General features: G+C 39.8%; 1 long non-coding RNA gene across 1 annotated transcript; it reads right to left on the bottom strand.

The window, feature by feature from the left end:
- Window positions 1-1268: 1268 nt before the first annotated feature.
- On the bottom strand, window positions 1269-6011 carry LOC123162600 (uncharacterized). Its single transcript, XR_006481358.1, has 4 exons — window positions 5759-6011; window positions 5583-5683; window positions 5025-5135; window positions 1269-4702 (listed from the first exon to the last, which is right to left on the bottom strand). It is a non-coding gene; the product is annotated as an uncharacterized lncRNA (long non-coding RNA).
- Window positions 6012-11133: the final 5122 nt, after the last annotated feature.

Below are 11133 nucleotides of genomic sequence, written 5' to 3'. Positions count from 1 at the left end.
TGTTGTAAGATAGGAAAGAGTAGAAACCGAGCCAGACACGTGTATGGGCCAACGTCGGGATTCTGTAAACCGTCGGGCATCAACCTATGTATATAAAGGGAAGTCCCGGCGGCGGTTAAGGCACAAGAAACAACAACTCGAGAGCCAGGAAAAGCGGATTCGCTCCCTGATCATTGAGACCCCATCAATTCCACCACAACTGGATCGTAGGCTTTTACCTTCACCGCAAGGGGCTGAACCAGTATAAACTCCCCGTGTCCTTTGTCCGGTTTAACCCCTTTAAGCTAATCTCATTGCGATGGCTCCACGACTAAGTCCTCACACTAGGACATCTAACGTGATAATTTCACGACAGATGTTTAATGGGCTTCAATACGCTCTTTTATATTATTTTTGGGACTAACCTATATTAACCGAGGGCCTAGTGCCAGTTTCTGTTTTTTTGCCTATTTTAGAGTTTTGCAGAAAAGGAATACCAAACGGAGTCCAAACGGAATGAAACCTTCGCTATGATCTTTCGTGGACCGAAAGCAAACCAGAAGACTTGGAGATGAAGTCGGAGAAGCAACGAGGCGTCCACGAGGTAGGAGGGTGCGTCCAGGGGGGTAGGCGCGCCCCCACCCTCATGGGCCCCTCGTAGCTCCACCAACCTAGTTATTTCACTTATACTAGTACAAATGCACGTGCGTTGCAACGGGCGTGGAATCTTACAAAACCTGCTCCATATGTCGTTAGGTACAATTTCCCTTTTTCTTGAGTTGGAATCGCTGTGATTTATTAACCAGTCTCCATTGATTCTGAGTGTGATAACACACGCTGGCAAGACATGGAACCATGTTTTACAAAGCTTATTCTTATTACAACTAAAACATGGGCAACTTTGTTCTTGAACGACGCACCCAGCAAACCTTGGACTCCACGAAGTCCTGAATTTCTTTGTCATATACGCACCATTTCTTATATTCAGTTCTATTAAACGTCGGTACTAATGTTACATTGTTGCTTCTCAGTTGAATTTTGGTCGTTCAGAAGCCACCATGGCATTCTTCGCCTAGTTGAAGACTTCATGGAATAGTGTTTGATTCAGTTTTCTATTTTTTTTCATTTCAGAAAACACGATTTTGTTTAATAAAAATAAATGCTTTATTAAAAAATAGTGACTGTTTTTTTAAACATTTTTAAATGCACTTTTTAAATGGAACAACTTTTGGGAATTTTGACCAGTTTTTAAAAAGTGTGAATATATAAAACTATTTTTACTATGTTGAGTTTTTTTATATATAAGTTTGTTCTTTGGTGGGGAGTCGTTATTCTTGTATATTTCATTATTTGGGCTTGGCCCAAAGAAATCTCTTGACATGGACATTTCACGTACACAGATAACACTTTGGTGATTCTCAAAAAAAAAAGATAACACTTTGGTATTAAAAAAATGAGTGTCTATTACAATCGACTGAAATTGAATTGGCCTTTAATCAAATACTTGTAGAGGAAACTCCTGAACACAAACATACTATAATTCATCATTCGCATCAACTTGTTGTACAATGATCAACACATTATGAACTAATCACATACTAAATATTTCATCGTCATGAAGCTTTAAATACAGTCTTTTTGACTGAAATTTACAGTCAACTCACTATGATAAACAGTAACTTTAAAAGTGTATCGAGCTTTGATGAATTTTACAGTGTTCGTTTTACTAAAATTCCAGTCAGTAACAACCAGATCACAACAAAGATACTGGAACTTCCGTAAAAATAAGGAGCAACAACCAGTAACAATGTGTGCTTTATGATCAGATAAGAACGAGAAAGAGGATGAAGGAAGAAGGGGACAGAATAGCTACACAATCAGGAAACTACAGTCACACCAAGAAGACAAACTGCAGGTCCGTACTCTCGCAATCTGCTCCAAATAGTTCTTCCAGTACAAGAAGATCAACACCTAAGAGCATCAGCAAAATATGTCTAGAACACCAATAGTTTAGAAAAATGTAGCACTGTAAATTAAGGTAACTGTATACTGTAAAATCTATAACATGTCACTACAAAATACAATAATCACAACCTTTATGGTACTACTGTAAATTACAGAAGTTATAGGATTGTAAATCTTCGAACAGGGTAGTGTAAATTCAAGCAGGAGGTCACTGTAAATTCAAACAATCAAAACAATTATAGTACTGTAAATTATAGAAGCTACAGGACACTAAATCCATCATCAGGTTAGTCATCAATTAACTATAATTTACTACGACAAAAAAAACAAGTAGACTTCTTTGAGTACTACAGTACAGTGAAATCCATCATAGCAATTCAAAAATTTCTAGTAGCTACAGGGCAGTTATTCGATCGTCCTGTATTGTAAATTCATCATGAAGAAACGGTAAAGTAAACGCAAACTTTTAGGAGGCACTCTAAACTGGACAGTATTACCTGTTAATCAGAAACAAAGCAAAATAAATTTCTAAAGGATGAACAAAATGAATTTCTTCACTGGCTTCACTCAACATACATAAACAAACAAATCGGAAAAATATATCACTTCACTTGCATGACTTCACCCAACAAACATAGAAAAACAAGTCAAAAAAATATAGGGGACAATGAGGTGCTTCACTTGCATGACTTCACCAACATACATGGAAAAACTCTGAACCACAACCCTTAAATATGATTCTTCTACTGCATGTAGGGGCTTGACTCCACCCAACATACAAAGATAGAAGGTCCGCATGTGCATCATTCAAGGCGGCCAAATATTGCAAAGGACATGGAATTTATATACACTGAAGATGAACCTTCTCTCAATGTAAGTAAAAAAGCAACTATTTCTTCAGAAGGATACAATTTTGTAAGTAGCAAAACACACTTTTATTTGAGTGAAACAATATTGAAAGTACTAAAAATATAAAGGGTCATTATTGAAGGAAAACATACATTCCTATGTGAATTTCTTGATGAAAAATTTGTAACACAACACCCTTGCTTTACTACCGGCCGCTGACTCCGCCAACCCAAACATCTTACTCCTGCTAGCAACGTCACTGGACATGGTGAGGGTGAAAACTCTGTCACATGCTCAAGGGTTATATGATTGGCATTGCTAGTTGAAGGTTATCTACATGGCTTAAAATCATTATTCTAACCTGAAACAGCAAGATAAACATACCTATATAGGCCTTGGAGAGACTACGGATTGTTGCCAGTGTTTGATGAAGCTTCAGATTAAATTACTATGTATTGTATGCTTAATTTTATTAGTGCATGCTTGATTTTCTTACAATCAAGGGAAAATGTAGTAATATAATCTGAAGCTTCATGAAACAGCAGGAGTACTACAAAGCTGAAGGTCCCCTGCCTGTAGAATCTAATGTCCAATAAGCAATGCCTTTTTTTACCTCCTCTTGTACAGAAAATCGTTCCCCAGATTGTACCACCATAGTCAAGAAGCTAGAGTATTTCGCTCTGAAGGACCAAGGTGATTCGATGCACGATCGTCATGCCAATCACCCCTGAGTAATGCTATTGTGGTGTGTCCGGTATCAGGTTATCTGTTGCAAGAGGTTGCAAGTCCACTGAAACAGTGGCAGAACCAGTATCTTGGTCCGTCTCAGAATCACCCAACTGAGACAGACGGGCTGACACTGGCCCACACACCAATTCTCTCCACTCTCTACCACTTCAAGGGCAATTTGGAATTTATCAGCAATTTCAGAAGCACCAAAACTACCAGAATATGAACTCTATGGTATGAGTAAAGCAGAGCTGGCGAATCATGTTTTAGCCCCTTTCTCCAAACTTCAACTCCTAACTGATAGTGACCCGATGCTTGAAATGTAGAATAACAATTTTCAGTCATTATTAGATAAGTTAAGAAGATTGGAGGGCCTCTGTATTTAAGAAATGCACAAAGCCATAGTAGCTAGTACAAGATTTACAAAGTATCAATGGGAACACATAGGTTCATAGAATTGTATGAATGTGAAGACATATCGAACTAAAAAACAATTACGAGCAACAGATTCATACTTCGAGCCAAGACAAATAGATTTTTTAAGTGATTGTTTAGTAATTTGAGAAATGACAAGCAATGAGCATGTGAATATCAAGACTACCTCCTAGATTTGATTGTCAGTGTACTCTCCTAGAGGGTCAAGGTTGTTTCTCACAGTTCAATCGAACATTGATGATGGCCAATCTAGAAATCAGATCGTACAACCCAATGGTGCCAATGTCGACGATGTCTACTATTATCTAACCGATAGTAGGACACATGATACAGAAAAGGGCATGCATGAGAGTTGATTTACCACTACATATTCTACCAAAAATACCTGTCTGCATACCTTGGAGTATATCTCACGTGCATCATTATTAAAAAGTTAATGACATGAGCTACTTAGTAATATTCTGTTGTTGATCTGGCAAATCACTGAATCAAATAGTTCATTTTCCCATGAGCTTAGATTACTAGCAATTTACTCACAAGGGGAAAAAAGGTGCAGCTTCTTTAGAACATGCCAACACAAAAATGTAAATACGTAACAGAAGTGGGCGAGAGGGAAAATGGATGATGGTATTTACATGGAGGTTATGGAGCTGAATTTCTCCCTCTGATGGCCAGTTATTAGATAACCAATCTTCAGACATTGAAAGAGAGGCCTCTGTTATGCTTCTTGTTGGGAAGATTTGCCCTGAAGTAAGAAGGCAGTGAGATTAAAAGTTGGGAACACAACTTGGCACAAGGCTTAATCCATGTTTTGAAATCATTGATCTATCTCTTAAAAAACATCACTTTCTCTATAGACAATGTAAACTAAAACTGATGACAATTATTTTCAGCAGACCAAGAAAGAACAATGGTTTGCCAAGAAATACTAATGAAACTAACAATTACCATTGTACGTTCTAGCATATTAGGAATTTCATTTAATTTACCATGTAGTACAAAACCTAAGTATTGTCTAGAAACATATACGTAAAATAAATATAGTGGAAAGGACCGCAATGACATACCTGCAGGAGAGCCACAACTTGAGCAGCAAATTGCAAAAGAACTTAGTTTGCTTGAGGAAATATCACATGTTAAAATCTCCATGGTTCCCTAGATGCATAAACATCATCACCCTGCAGGCAAACATGACTTGCCAAAGCGGATCAGTCTACAACATCCAAACTTACCAATAAATTGGGGAAATGTGAAAACATCAACACTGTTACGGCAAGCACGACAACCACTTTAGAAATTTGAGCTTTAGTCATGTCGCTGCATATTTGGAACATCATAATGTTATTCCTACTGAGCCTTGCGTCAGGCATTTGAATAATTACAACTAAAATGATATGTGACCTTCTATATTCCTTTTGTAAATGTAATACTGTAACGAATTCTATATCTGGCTAAATTGACTACCTAATGTCCATGCTTATATAGCACAAAAAGTGAATATTAATGTCCACACTTATACATCCCACCTTTCCCCATACAAGGATGTACACGATTATCTTGTTTCTGAAAATATTGTTGACAGTGTATACACACAACCTCAAATTATCAGCTGAGAAAAAACAAACCTAATCATCACTGAACTATTGTGCTTCTTTTGCATCACATCTCCATGAAGAATCTGCCACCGTGGTGGATGGGGAACTCCCATGGGGTGCTACATCTGCATCTGCAGCAGAGGATAGGAAGAGAAGGTGAGGTGTAGAGGTGGCAGATCCCGGCCAAGAAAGAAGGAGGGACGAACCTGGGGCCGCCGGAGATGCGCCGGCGAAGCCTTGGCCAAAACCCTAGCCACGGGGGTGGGGTTGCGAGCGGGCAGTAGAGGCCAGAAGCGGAGAATCTGTCCGGAGGGGAGGGAGGCGCGGACCGTGGGGAGCTCGGGAGCGTGCTGCACGTCGCTGGAGCTCACCGGAAGTGGCCAGCATGGGTGGTGGCGGCGGCGAGGACTTCGTGGGCGAGAGGGAGGGGAGACGGCCCATGTGTGTGGTCGTGTCTGTTTTTTTCTTTGCAAATCTGATCGGACGGTGGGTTGAATCGCACAAACTAAAGGGACTCTTTTGCAAGAACGAAACATTTTCTTTGATAGTCACTTAAAAACGGACCGCGGGTTGATTTCTCAGAAATGGGGGGACTTTTTTGCAAAAAGCCTAACGACGGACGACCAGAAGCAATCGCTGCTTTATTAGTAGGGAAAGATATACTCTTAGGCCTTGTACAATGGAAGGTGCTTAGAGAGGTGCTTAGAAAAATAAACCGAGTTTTTCTGAAGCACCGGTGCCTATTTCTACAGGAGAGATGCTTAGTTAAGCGTCTACCCTGTATAAATAAGCACCGGTGCTTAAGAAAAGCCTGGTTTATTTCTCTAAGCACCTCTCCTAAGCATCACCCATTGTACAAGGTCTTATACCCTAAAAACATCAGGGGAGCCACGAAACCACTTTTCCACCGCCGCAACCTTCTGTACTCGTGAGATCCAATCTTGGGGACTTTTTCGGTGATCTGCCAGAGGGGGATTCGATCATGGAGGGCTTCTACATCAACACCATTGCCTCTCTAATGAAGCGTGAGTAGTTTACCATAGACCTTCGGGTCCATAGTTATTAGCTAGGTGGACTCTTCTCTCTCTTTGATTCTCAATACAAAGTTCTCCTCGATGTTCTTGGAGATCTATTCGATGTAATACTCTTTTGAGGTGTGTTTGCCGAGATCCGATGAATTGTGGATTTATGATCAAGATTACCTACTAATATTATTTGGTTCTTCTCTGAATTCTCATATGCATGATTTGATATGTATGCAAGTCTCTTCGAATTATTGGTTTAGTTTGGACTACTAGATTGATCTTTCTTGCCATGGGAGAAGTGCTTAGCTTTGGGTTCTATCTTGGGGTGTCCTTTCCCAGTGATAGTAGGGGCAATAAGGCACGTATTGTATTGTTGCCATCGAGGATAAAAAGATGGGTTTTCATCATATTGCTTGAGTTAATTCCTCTACATCATGTCATATTGCTTAATGCGTTACTCCATTCTTTATAAACTTAATACTCTAGATGCATGTTGGATAGCGGTTGATGTGTGGAGTAATAGTAGTAGATGCAGGCAGTAGTCAGTCTACTTGACACGGACGTGATGCATATGTTCATGATCATTGCCTTAGATGTCGTCATAATATGCACTTTTCTATCAATTGCTCGGCAGTAATTCGTTCACCCACCGTAATATATGATATCTCGAGAGAAGCCACTAGTGAAACCTATGGCCCCAGGTCTCTTTTCTATATTATTGAATCTTGTTTACATCTTGCTAGTTTCCAATCTACTATTTTGCAATCTTTACTTTCCAATCTATGAACCAAAAATACCAAAAATATTTACTTTATTATCTTTATCAGATCTCAGTTTTGCGAGTGACCGTGAAGGGATTGACAACCCCTTTATCGCGTTGGTTGCAAGTTCTTGATTGTTTGTGCAGGTATTCGGTGACTTGTGTGTCGTCTCTTACTGGATTGATACCTTGGTTCTCAAAACTGAGGGAAATACTTACGCTACTTTGTTGCATCACCCTTTCCCCTTCAAGGGAAAACCAACGCAAGCTCAATATAAACACTTGACACTACTGGATTGTTTGTGCATGTATTCGGTGACTTGTGCGTCATCTCCTACTAGTTAGGGAGGTTTTGGACCCTTGTATCCCCCTCTCCCTCACAATTCATCCCTAGACTATATAAACAGCTCCCCTAGATCATTAGAAGGAGAGCAAAGGATATGACATGATTTAGTGAGCTTTGATCCTTGTACCTCCTCTTGAGAGAGAGAGAGAGAGAGATCTCCCATGGAGATCAAGACCTCCTATGGAGAAGACCCCTAGTGGATTAAAGCCCCCATCTTGGGAAGGATCCCCATCATAGGATCATCAAGACCACTTTCCTCATAGGATTGGGATGAACTAGTTACCATGTATCTTTCCTTTGTTGTCCTTGAATCTTTATGATCCCTTGTGTGTTCTTGGATCTAGCATATATGTGATTGGATCTAGTCAATTTGAGTGTTTCCCCTCTATTGTGTTCTTCATGTTCTTCGTGTTCTTGGGGATTTCCCCTCCAATTAGTGAAAGATCTCCATCTAGGGTTCCACACTATAACAACATTGGAATGAAGAGCTTCTACTGCAGCTCTATGCAATGCTACATGTCAGAGGCTACAACAGGTATCCGAAGACTTGGGTCCTTTAGTGGATGACAGGCGACATGAATCACGAAGCGAAAGCTCGGGACATCATTGAGCTAACCTCCCTGCCCACTCCTGGTGATCTATATGAGCCAGGTTGTCCTCCATATGAACGCGAACTGCAGAGCATCTTTCAGAAGCCTGAGCCAAACATGAGTGAAATGCTCAGTATGATGAAGCCTTCGCCCGTTGATGCTGAATATCCCAAGGATTGCTTTGTCCAAGACCACAAGTACTTGCCCTGCACTATATATCACATCATCAGGCGTACTCTATGGCCTATCAAAGGACATTCCTCCAGTGCAAAGCTTGAAGGCACTATGAAGACATTGGTCTTCTACATTCTGAATGGCATCAGATTCAACACGCAAGACTTTTTAATTCGTCAGCTGGCCGCTTATAGAAGTGATCTATTTGGCCTCAAGTTTTATGCACCATGGGTCATGAGGCTCATTAAGCTTCACTCCTCCATCAACTATCAGGCTTCAGCACACAATCATGTTGTGTTTTTGCCTGATGTTGACATGTCATATGAAGCCATCTACCTTGAGCCTGCCAAGAAGCCCCTCCATCTTCACAATGTTGAATTTCAAAGCTTCAACCAGCCAATTAAAGGTATTCACGTGCCCAATCCTCCTGCTCCTGTTGGTCCCCTTGGTAGACAACCTTGTCTGCCGCATCGTGCAAACACTGATGCAATAGCAAGCATAGTTGCTCAAAGGCCTCAGAAGCGTCCCCGTTTTCTCAATGACCGAGAGTTTCTTGTATCACTTCATCAGAAGCAAGATAGGCATCATGATTGGTTGAAGTGTCAGATGCAGATTCTTATTACTAATGTCAATTGCATTCGCAATCTGGACACCAATAAGTAATTTTTTGTGCATGAAGCATGTCGACGGTCCTCGAAGAGCCTCACGCTGCTCTGTTCTGAAGATGATCTTCGCGAAGATGGCTTCACACAACATTTCAAGTTTGATACCAGACCTCCACAATTAGCAAGTTGGCGTTCAACTCCTTCTATTGAAGATTCAGAGTATTCATCTTCGGCTACAACTGTTCTTGCAAGAGTCATAGATGAAGAGATCGATGCCACTTCACCAGCAACAACTTCACTGCATCAGGATTCTGCACCAGGCCCCTCTACACTGCCTAACTGCAGCAGCGACCCTGCTGCACCAACATCTTCTCCACTTGGGAAAGAGTAGATGATCTATGTCTTCAAACCTTTTTGGTCCTTACTGACAAAAGGGGGAGAAGCATATGAGTTGATAGTCTTCAAGCGGGTCCATATGGCTCAGTTACTTATTTTTGCTAAGTCTTATAACTCTCGTTCTTGAAACTTTAGGCCTTTTGAGTTTGAAAGCTTACACTTGATGGGCGTCTATTACTTTCTACTACTACCTTGTGATGCAATGATAAATTTTGCATGAAGTCATTCTGCAGACGTACATTTCTCATTATGCATATCATTATCTCCATTACTTTCATATATGCATGATGAATTGTCTTCATGGTTGAAGAAAATCTCCACAAAGCAAAACCTGCCACATGCATTTGCATTCAAAGGGAAACTACTTATATGCACATCTTCAGGGGGAGCCTCTTTTAACCTATGAAGACAATGCCTATGTACTTAAACTTTCACATACTTTTATTCCATTGAAAACTTCAACTAGTTTGTCATCAATCACCAAAAACGGGGAGATTGTAAGTGCATCTAGTGCCACCCCTAGTTGGTTTTGGAGTATTGACGACAAACGTGGTTGAGGGACTAATGTGTTTATGAGAATTGCAGGATAACATAGGTAGTACTCGCTCATTGATTCGGTTTAACTACCAGAGTTGACCCCTAAAAATGTATGAAGACATTGAAGACAATGGTGGTTCATGAAGATATTCACGTTGAAGATAATGACAATGAGGACATTCACTTGAAGACTATGGAGTATGAAGACATAGTTTCTTTCGTAGTTTCCTTTTCTTCTTTCTTGAGTCATAGGAACCACCGTACTGTTACCCAACTGTTTGAAGGCTTTTAAAACAACATCTAACCAAAAGCTCGATGAATTATTTATTAATAAACAGGAGCAAAAAGCAAAGAACAAAAATAAAATTGGGTTGCCTCCCAACAAGCGCTATCGTTTAACGCCCCTAGCTAGGCATAAAAAAAAGAATAGATCTAAGTATTGCCATCTTTGGCATGAAATCCATAAGTGGCTCTCATAATAGATTCATAAGGCAATTTAATTTTCTTCCTAGGAAAGTGTTCCATGTCTTTCCTCAACGTAAATTGTAATCTAATATTTCCTTCTTTCATGTCAATAATTGCAGCAATCGTTCTAAGGAAAGGTCTACCAAGAATAATAGGACATGTAGGATTGCAATCTATATCAAGAACAATGAAATCTACGGGCACATAATTCCTATTTGCAACAATAAGAACATCATTAATTATTTCCATAGGTTTCTTAATGGTGGAAGAAGATGCAAATTTAAAGAAGAATCATCAAATTCACGGAAACCTAGCACATCACACAAAGTTTTTGGAATCGTGGAAACACTAGCACCCAAATCACACAAAGCATAGCATTCATAATCTTTAAACTTAATTTTAATAGTAGGTTCCCACTCATCATAAAGTTTTCTAGGGATAGAAACTTCTAGTTCAAGCTTTTCTTCATAAGATTGTATCAAAGCATCAACGATATGTTTAGTAGAAGCTTTATTTTGATTATAAGCATGAGGAGAATTTAACACGTATTGCAACAAGGAAATACAATCTATCAAAGAGCAATTATCATAATTAAATCCCTTGAAATCCAAAATAGTGGGATCATTGCTATGTAAAGTTTTGACCTCTTCAATCCCACTTTTATCAATTTTTGCATCTAGATC

This window comes from Triticum aestivum, chromosome 7B (assembly GCF_018294505.1).
Source record: "Triticum aestivum cultivar Chinese Spring chromosome 7B, IWGSC CS RefSeq v2.1, whole genome shotgun sequence".
In the NCBI taxonomy this organism is placed as follows: domain Eukaryota; kingdom Viridiplantae; phylum Streptophyta; class Magnoliopsida; order Poales; family Poaceae; genus Triticum; species Triticum aestivum.
Note: the sequence above shows the minus strand (reverse complement) of the source record. Positions and strands in the feature narration are given on the sequence as shown.